Source organism: Dipodomys merriami, unplaced genomic scaffold (assembly GCF_024711535.1).
Source record: "Dipodomys merriami isolate MVZ:Mamm:240054 unplaced genomic scaffold, mDipMer1.0.p SCAF_164, whole genome shotgun sequence".
Classification (NCBI taxonomy): domain Eukaryota; kingdom Metazoa; phylum Chordata; class Mammalia; order Rodentia; family Heteromyidae; genus Dipodomys; species Dipodomys merriami.
Window position 1 is genome coordinate 2,800,165 of NW_027202982.1, and position 9,892 is coordinate 2,810,056.

Here is a 9,892-nt window from a genome sequence, read left to right on the forward strand (position 1 = left end):
ATGTCATTCTTTCTGATGGAGGCATAGAATTTCATTGTGTATATATATACCACATTTTCATGATCCATTCATCTTCTGTGGGCCCTCCAGGTGGGCTCCATATCTCAGCTATTGTAAATAATGCTACAGTAAACATAGTTGTTCTGATAGTTTTAGTATGGTCTTCTTTGTGATCATTTGGGTAAATCCCCAAAAGTGTGATTGCTGGGTCATAGCGGAGCTTTATATGGAATCTTTTGATGAGCCTCCATACTGCTTTCCAAAGTGGTTGAACAAGTTAAAACTCCCACCAAGAATCAAGTAAAGTTCCCTTGTTGCCACATCATCGCCAGCATCTTTAGTTGTAAAAATATGGAATGATTCAAGAATTTGCATGTCAACCTTGCGTAGGGGCCATGTTAATCTTCTCTGTATTGTTCCAATTTTAGTGTATGTGCTGCTGAATTGAGCACAGAGCATTTTATATAGATAAAGTGTAATTGATTTTCTTAAACTAGACAATTCAAAGAAAAGTAAGTTTTGAAGAATTCTCGTTAAATTTTAGAACCATGTACCTCTTACATAAGCACACATTTAAGAATAGTCAAGATTGACATGTCAGAAACAAAATAATCCCAGATATTGTTGTTCAAGAGATGTGTAGGATCGGGTGGGAGGGTATTGGGTAGGAGGGGTGGAGGAAGGCTGGGAAGGGATGTGAAGGGTAAACAAAGGAGGAGGTTGCAATGCTTGATAAGAAATATACTCATTATCTTGCCCATGTAATTGTAACCCCTCTGTACAGTATGTTCACAAAAAATAAAAATAAAAAAATGAGATGTGTAGGAGGACGAATTCAATTATTCTGTACAAGGCACCTGTCATTATGAACACTATGGCAAGTGTTAGGTTTTGTTAAAAGTTTTAATGTTTTAAATATATTTAATTTTGGGAATTTGCTTATATAGGCCAAAATTAGGACTGTTTGTCAGGTCATACAACTTTTCTATAAATATTTAAGATTTATCGTAGCAGACATATGCTACTAAAAAGTACATTTCAGAGTTTATTAGAAACATTACTAATGAGATGTTGCAAAGTCTTAGTGTAAAGAAGCAGAGTGAAGAGTTAAGACTTTGTTAACTGCACAGTTTCTCTTAAAACTTTAGGGCTTCCTTACTTTATATGTTAGTGAGGAACAAATGATGATATAAGCCATATACAAATGATGAGATGAGTCATAAAAAGCAATCTTAGTTGGTAACTTTAAAGACTACACATAGCCTATAAACTCTGTTGAACATCATAATCTTATTCATTGTTAAATGTACAGGAATGTGAGAATAGTAAAATTAAATATGTAAGTACACTTCAAATACTGAAAACCCTGGTAATTCTTCGATATTTTATTTTATTAATCATTAATATTTATTTATTGTGTTTCTTTATTTGTAGTATTGTTTCCCTTGTAATATAATAAAGCTTTTTGTTATTCATCATCAGGAGGTACTTTGAGAAGGTTACTGGGATAGCCAAACCATTTTTTATAGTTGCATGTGAATTTACATAAAGCAAAATTAAGAACAAAATATTGATTAAAAAATTATCAAGTACAGTCAGAATCAGGAGGGATGATAAATGTCCACACTTAAAATCTTAGCCCTAGGCTGAAGCAGTGATATTACAGAGTTGAGGTCACAAAAGTGAGAGACTGTGTTTTGTTTTGTTTTTTACTTTGATTTTGTTGGCCATGGGGTTGAACTCTGGGGCCTGGTTGCTGTACCTCAGCTCAAGGCTAGTGCTACCACTTGAGCCACAGAACCACTTCCGTCCTTTTCTACTTATGTGATGCTGGGGTATCAAACCCAGGGCCTCATGCATGCAAGGCAGGCACTCTACAACAGCCACCATCCCAGCACCTGATAGCCTGGTTTTAAAAATTCATCCAAACAACATTTGCTTTCTGCTTTGGGTTATATAATGAAATATATGAATATCTTTTCATATTTTTGTGTATTTTTATACTTCTAAATTTAAACTAATCCCAGCCACATTATTCTTTTCAAAGTCACGAAATATCTCTGAGAGTCTGCTAATGTGAAAATTGTTTTAGCATTTTAAATTACTTCTGAGTCATTTTTATTTTTTATTAAAATCATTTTATATTTTGGGTTGATGGATTATCATACATCAAATACCTTCAAGTGTACATGTAGAGCCTAAAGATAACAGTATGAATATTCTCATACAGCTCTTTTATCTGTTATGCACTTTCAGTATTATGATATTTCTCCCTCTTTCACGCTCTCTCATTTCATCTTTCTCTTTCATGCTCCATGTCTGCTACATAGAATTTCTGCTGGTCAACTATTATCCTTGAGGATCCACTGGCTTTGTGGGAACATGATGGGGACTAACATTTTCCCTTGCATTCTTAAAGAATTATGAGTGACGTGATATTATTCTTTGACATTGTAAATGGCAAAGCAACAGGTCTAGGAATTCCTTTTCATGTTTACTACTATTACAAATTTTATCTCATAGGAATCATTTGGATGGATATGATATTTTAATGTGGGATAGGAAGGTGGCTCAGTGCTAGAGTGCTTGCCTTGCATGCATAAGACTCTGGGTTCGATTCCTCAGCAGCACATAAGCAAAAAGAAAAAAAGCCAGAAGTGGCGCTGTGGCTCAAGTGGTAGAGTGCTAGCCTTGAGCTGAAGAGCTGAGGGACAGTTCCCAGGCCCAGAATTCAGGCACCAAGACTGGACCCAACCCCAAAAAAAGATATTTTAACCTGTGACCTAAAAGTTCTTTTTCTTTCACAAACAACCTTTGTCTTTGATTACCAGTTTGTAACTACATGTAATGAAAATAAAGCTCTCCTATGGAAACTAGACCGAAGTTGTTCACAGGGATGAAAAAGAAGCTAATGATGGAAGTGAGTACAATAGAGCAAGGTCCTCAGAGCAGTTTATCATGAACACTTTGTGAGAATGACAATGTTCTGGGAACTGAACAATGGTATATATGCATATATATTTGTAAATGTATATTTATTTATATATGCATATATGTGTGTATATGCCCTTATATTGCACACATATATGTTACTATACACACAAATTCACATACACATATACACGTATACATGCACACATGGAGAAAGACACATAATTACAGCCAACACAAGTTTCATTAGTTGCTGAAAATGCCTTAGATGGAATGCTTGGAAAAAAATATGTTCAAGATGTATTTGTCTCTAAGAGTTCTTTTACCACTCCTCTTATCTCTTTAAACTGGGAGGTTTTGACAGATTGGACTTGCAAAATGCAGTACACATGTTAGCAAGTTACTCAGAAATGTCAGTATGTAAAGATCATATGTTGTCTCCTTGATCCCCAGGGAATGCTTGCTCTTATACACACACTCTCAACAGCCAAAGTAACAGGAGAATATCATGGAAAGAATAAAATTATAAGCCATTAAATGGCACCCTTCTTTGAGCTCTTTTCCAACAGCCAGCATCAATTCCTAAAAAGATTATTGAGTCCTCATAAAACTGGACCTCAGGTCAACAGGTAACCAACTCATGTGAAAAGTCCTATGAGAGAAATGCTGACTGAGGTCTTGCTGATTTTCTGGCCAAGAAAAGAAGAAAAGAAGAGATTATTTTTAATATATTAAAGTTTGAGAATAATTTGTAACTTGTCAATAAATGTCTAGAACACAACTAAACCAACTGACAGAAACGTTGTCCATTTCATTTAATATGCTCTTGGACTTGTTGAGTGATTTTAATTGTGTCTACACAGTAGAATCAGCATAAATCAAGCCAGCATTTCTTCATTTAATATACAAAGATAGGATTCAGGTTGACCCATTGTAATAATGAGATAATAATAATGTAATAATGTAATAATAAGACACTTTATCAGAGAGTGGGTGGAGGGATGAGTTGAGGAGGTGTGAAGAGAAGGGATGGTAGGGGAAAACAACGGATGGGGTAAAAATGCTCAATAAGAAATGGACTCATGCCAGGTGCCGGTGACTCATGCCTGTAATCCTAACTACTCAGGAGGCTGAGGTCTGAGGATTGTGGTTCAAAGCCAGCCAGGGAAGGAAAGTCCGTGAAACTCTTTTTCCAGAAAACCGGAAGTGGCACTGTAGCTCAAGTGGTAGAGCGATAACCTTGAGCTGAATTGCTGAGGGACAGTGCTCAGGCCTTGAGTTCAAGTCCAGGACCAATAATGAAGAAAAAATTTGTACTCATTATCTTACTTATGTAACTGTAAACCCTCTGTACAGTATCTTTACTACATATATATATATATATATATATATATATATATATACACATATATATATATATAAAGATATAAGGAAAACTTATGTACTTATAGGAAGTTGTATTTGTCACTCAATATCAGTAAGGTATTGGTTTTAGGACCACAGGCATATTAAAACATCGGATATTCAACTACTCTACATGAACACAATATATTATTATTTACATTAGAATCTGCCAACAACCTAGTGCAGTGTAATTACTATGAAAATTTGTACTACATTCTATGTTTGTAATAAAAAATAAAAGTATATGCACTGTCAACAGATACAAATTTTTTTCAGATAATTTTTGTCTGCATTTTGTGGATGGAATTGGGAGCACAAATTTCATCACGAAGACTGGTCTGCAAAATGTAAGAAAAAAGCTTACACAGCATCATTGAATAGTACTGAACTCCAAGGAGAAGTACTTGGATTGAGACATTATCAGAAAGTGTAAGCATGCAAGTACTTTTTAGAAATACAGCTGCTAGATTTCTAATGGAGAGCTTTCATAACACTTTGTGAAACGCAAGCCAGAACCTCACTGAAGAGTAAATGGTTTTCCCTCAACTTTCTGTCATGCTCAGTCATTATCACTCAACATATAGCTAATCTTGAATAATCCTTTAATAAGAAAATGTTGATGGAGTGTTTATATACAGAAAACCTGGGAAGGCTAAATGTTTCCAATTAGGATAGTCTGTATTCTATGATCCAGCAGAGAGAAAACTAGATAAGCATCCATTTACAACCTTCTGCATAATTCTGATTCTGCCCATATCAGTTATCTATCCATACCTGTGCCCGAGTGAGAGGATTTAAATGACTTTAGTGTTTTAAAATTTAAATTTAAATGTGGAATGAAATTATTTCCAATGCATTACCTTAAGATATTTAGAAACAACTAAAGGTCTATAAGATTTTTGTTATTTGAAGTGAAGGGATATTGGAATTTGGTTCTCTATAGTTTAAGCAATTTTCAAAAAGAATTGGCAAAGTAAAATTTACATTTGCAGCAGACGACACTTATTAAATTTTGTATATTGAAAAGAGCACAAGCCTCAACAATATGTCAAAGCTATCCTGTTATTTATCTCTAACGGTTTATGCTTTTGGTCTCTTAATAATAAAACCAATTTTTTTAATCTTTAGCTAGTTGTGCAAAGGGGTTTCACTCCATCATGTCAGTGTGGAATAGAGTGTATGTACATTTCATTGTACAACACATCTGGATCATTGTTAATCTTTCCACTTTTCTTCCTTCCCTTTCCCCAACCCCACCTATCCCTTCAAGTTTCCTAGTCATATTCTCACATATGTACGTTGAGTGATCTGACTATATTAGTCCAACATTTCCCCCTCCATTCTTCTGTCCTACTCCCTTTAAGCCCAGCTCCTTATTTAAGACTTATTTCAACTTCACGGTATTTTGTAAAGTATCTCTTCCTTTGGCATTTGGCTTTGGGCTTGCCAAATCCTCACTTCCATGTTTGACCTACATAAATGAGGCTATTTCTCCACATTTCCAATCTGTGAATGGCTGAGATAGGTCTCCTTTACTATTCACCTTCTGTCCTAAATTTAGAATTGGACCTTCAGGGCCATCAAATAGAGCTTTTTCACTTTCTACACACTGAAGATGGAAGGAAAATAATTTCCATGATCTCAACATTATGCTATCCATCATGAATGTCCATCACTTATGACTTCAACAGTCTAAATTTAAAGTTATGTTTTCTGCATTATATTCACACATTTTAAGTGAATATCGAGGACAATTTACCTAGTATTGGAAGTTTAGGGACGATTTTCAATTTCTGGTGATAGAAACAGGAGTCAGTTTTAATTGTGCAGAATCCACTATATAGTGAGTGCTGTAGTCTTCTAAATTTTCAATAAATTCTGAGTTACTTTTTATTAATAATTGAAACAAGTTTTATTTCAATAAGTTAGAATGAACTCCCCCCCCATTTCCCCTACTAGTTCAGGTTAAGTCTCCTTTGGCTTTATTGTTTGAGGGGATGAGGGTAAACAGATGAGTGTAAACAGAAAGATGATCATTGCTCAGATATCTCCTACTTCTTCTGTTTCTGCTATTCTTTTTTAAATTTTTATTTATTTTTATTGTGAAAATATTGTACAGAGAAGTTACAAGTACATGGGCAAAATAATGAGTACATTTCTTATCAAACATTGTAGCCTCCTTCTTTATTTCCCCTTCCCATCCCTTCCCAGCCTCCCTGTTTCTGCTATCCTTGTAGAAAGGAAGACTGGAGCAGGGAACAAGAGTAATACTTGGGCAAGGGAGCATTCCTGGCATATCAATTATTGTTTCTCAGAATCACTTAAACTGCTTACTCTTGCCTTGTCTCTAACAGTAACCTAACTGTGGCTTCCTTCGTGCAGGGGTAAGCACACTAACAGGTTTTACATGTAAATTTGTATTTTATATCTCAGCTTACTACTACCAAAAATAGAAAGCTTTGGTTACATAAATGCAAAGGCGCTGATTGTTCAACAATACCTTAGTGAGGAATACACAATTCTACTCAGCTCCCCCCTCCTCTTCTATCCTTCATTCCCCTCCCCTCCCATCACTTACCCTCCCTTCCCTTCTTCTTTCTTTATATCTCTCTCCTCCATATTCATTTCTATCTTCTCTCTTTTTCTCTTCCAGTAGGAAGTGATTTGGTTTATACATACGTAATTGAACAAATATGTATTCTCCTCTTTTTGAGAATATTTATTATTAAGAAGTGAGTTCTAGCAGAGCACCAGTGGCTTACAGCTCCATACTAGGTGGGTTCAAATTTGACAATTGTAATTCAAAGCTTTTCCAAGTAGATAAACCTAAGAGATTCTTTTCTCCACTTGTGGTAAAAGGAAGAAGTGAAAGTGTGGTTCAGGAGGTATAGAGTAAGCATTGGGATTTAAAGCCCAGATTGTTAGGTTTTTAAAGAGTAGTCGAGTAAGAACCACACAAACACGAGGTATTCAGGAAAGGGGTAAGTTTTTTCATCATTCCCGCTGGCACCAGGCCATGTTGGCCCTCCATGCGGCTGGGAAAGTCCTGGGAAAGAAATGGAAAAGACCTGAGAAATTGAACATCTAGGGCTGGGCTAGGCCTTACCTATGGTATGGATGGAGAAAGGTGTGGCCACATCAAATTCAGATGCAGATGTGATATCTTCCAGGAGTGCCAGTTGCCAAGGTAACACAGGTACTGGGAGGAGACTTTGCTTGGAGGAGGGTGGAATCTGCTCGCTATCCAGAAGCAGACCTTATATTCCAGCCTTTTAATAATCATGAAATAGGGTGCGGATCCTCTCTGGCTACTTCCTGCTGACAAGGTGTATCAAAATTAGGGGTAAAAGGCTGGAATTTGGTCCCATCCCAGAGAAGGCAGTGAGCTGCAGCTGTCCTTTGGTGAGTGTGAGTCTTTAATAAAGTCTGGCGGAGGCAAGTCTCTTGGATGAAGTCTAGAGAAAGTCTCATGAGGCATTGAGGGGCTGTAAAAATTTATTAGAGAGCAAATAAATGGCAAGTGGAAGGACTTGGGGCTGAAAAATGTTGGTAGAAATGTCCCTATCTTGCGACTAGGTAGAGGAGAATTCAGGTAACAAAGGCAAGAATGTGAATTCCCATCCTGTTAAAAGGTAGACAAGTATGAACATTAGATGGCAGGTTTCTTACTTATATTGACCTCCTGCCTCTGGTTAATTAGGAAAGGGCAGGCACAAAATGGCTAATATGACATCATCTCCTCTTAGTCCTCTCCATAGTCCCTTGTTCCCCAGACTGGCTGAGTCTAGGTGCTCGTTTCTGGGATGACTTGTCTGAGTGAGTATTCATGGAGATTTTCACTCAAGGCCTGGGCACTGTGCCTGAGCACTTCTGCTCAAGGCTAGTGCTCTACCATTTTGAGTTACAATACCACTTCCAGTGTTTGGCTGGTTAGAATTAAGAGTCTTCGGCCATACTTCCAGCCTCGCTCTTTGCAGGTTAGTTGGGAGATGGAGTCTTAGGGATTTTTTCAGCCCCGGTTGGTTTGAATTGCAATCTTTGTCACAAAAACTCTTTATTATTTCCAATTAAACAACATGGCGATCAAATAGAATAAGTAGAATTTACCTGGTCCTTACCAAGAATTGACCAAGTAATATCTTGCAATGACAAAACTCGTTAGATTTGAGAATCTTAGCACAGATATGCCCAATATTTTAGAATCACGTAGTCAGTACTAGAATACATAACACCAAACCAAAAAGGCAAAACTCAAAATCTAAAATTTTTTTACATTAATATTTAGACATCTTTGCTAACAAAGCACATCAGATACTTGGGCCTCACTTACCAGAGTCTGAGAAAAGAGCAACTTGTTAGCAAGGTACAATAGAATAGATGGATGGAGGAGGAGTAAAATTAGTGGAAAGATATGGGTCAGATAGGACCAAACACTGAACCCACCATGTGGCCAAGATGGCAAACTCACGATGGTGAATTTCTGAAAAAATGCAAAGAAAGCCTGAACAAAGAGATGAAGCCTAGATTGGCTAGTCTTTGATAGGGAAGCTAGAGGAGGTCCCCAGGACCCAACTCTCATTACACTTTTCAGGACACAATCCAAAAAGTTGTAGAAAAGAAAGGGAGAGATACACGAAGTTGGACATGATTAGCAGAGAGCAAAGAGATCCTGAAAGTAAACAGACTTCTGACCGTTTACCATTGCAGAGGCAAAAATTGTCTAAACCTGAGAAGAGACTAAAAAATTAGGTGCTCTGGCTATCCAGGGAGTGCAGGAGGCATTTCAGAGGGGTTTCGTGGCACTGGAGTTACACACAGCTCCCCATTAAGGGTGTAGGAGAGAAAAATAACTAGTGAGTGAAGGTGGGCTTATCGGATGGAAGTGGAGCCACAACTTACCACTGAGCCCTCTAGGGGGAGTGGCCAAGCAACCAGAGTCAAGTGCCCTTGGCTCCAGATGTGACTGGGCTTTCAGTTAAAGGCCTAGCAGGTTCTTCGGTGTGGAACCACATCTGGAGAGAGACTGAGCTACAGAGAACCCTTAGAGAGTAGTTCACTCACCAAAATGTTCAAGCATGGAGGTGGATGCAGAGGCCAGCAAGGAATTGATTCACTTTGTCCACAGCAGACAGACTGGTTCCCAAAAGGCCTTCAGAATTGTGGTATTCCTCAGAGCAAAAAAGGGAAAAACAAACAAAAGAAAGAAAAAAAAAGGAGAGGAATCCCACCTCCTATCCTGACTTTAAGCCTTTCCCAGATTCAAATGGCACCATTTATGTTAGGTTTTTCAAAGTGGTTGCTGAGTAAGAACGACACCACACATGAGGTATTAAGGTAAGGAGTAGGTTTATTCATCAATCCTGCTGGCACCAGGCCATGTTGGTCTTCCAGGGGGCTGGGAAAGGCCTGGGAAAGACTTGGGAAAGACCTGGGAAAGAGCAGGTCTGGGCATGGGCTAGGCCTTGTCTATGGGATGGGTGAAGATAGGTGTGGCCACATCAAATTCAGATGTGACCTCAGCAGATGCAGATGTGACATCTTCCAGGTGTGCCAGTTG

At 37.7% G+C, this 9,892-nt stretch overlaps 1 non-coding gene across 1 annotated transcript; it reads right to left on the reverse strand.

The window, feature by feature from the left end:
- Positions 1 to 345: 345 nt before the first annotated feature.
- On the reverse strand, positions 346 to 452 carry LOC138828800 (U6 spliceosomal RNA). Its single transcript, XR_011372368.1, has one exon. It is a non-coding gene; the product is annotated as a U6 spliceosomal RNA (small nuclear RNA).
- Between the last annotated feature and the right edge of the window lie 9,440 nt (positions 453 to 9,892).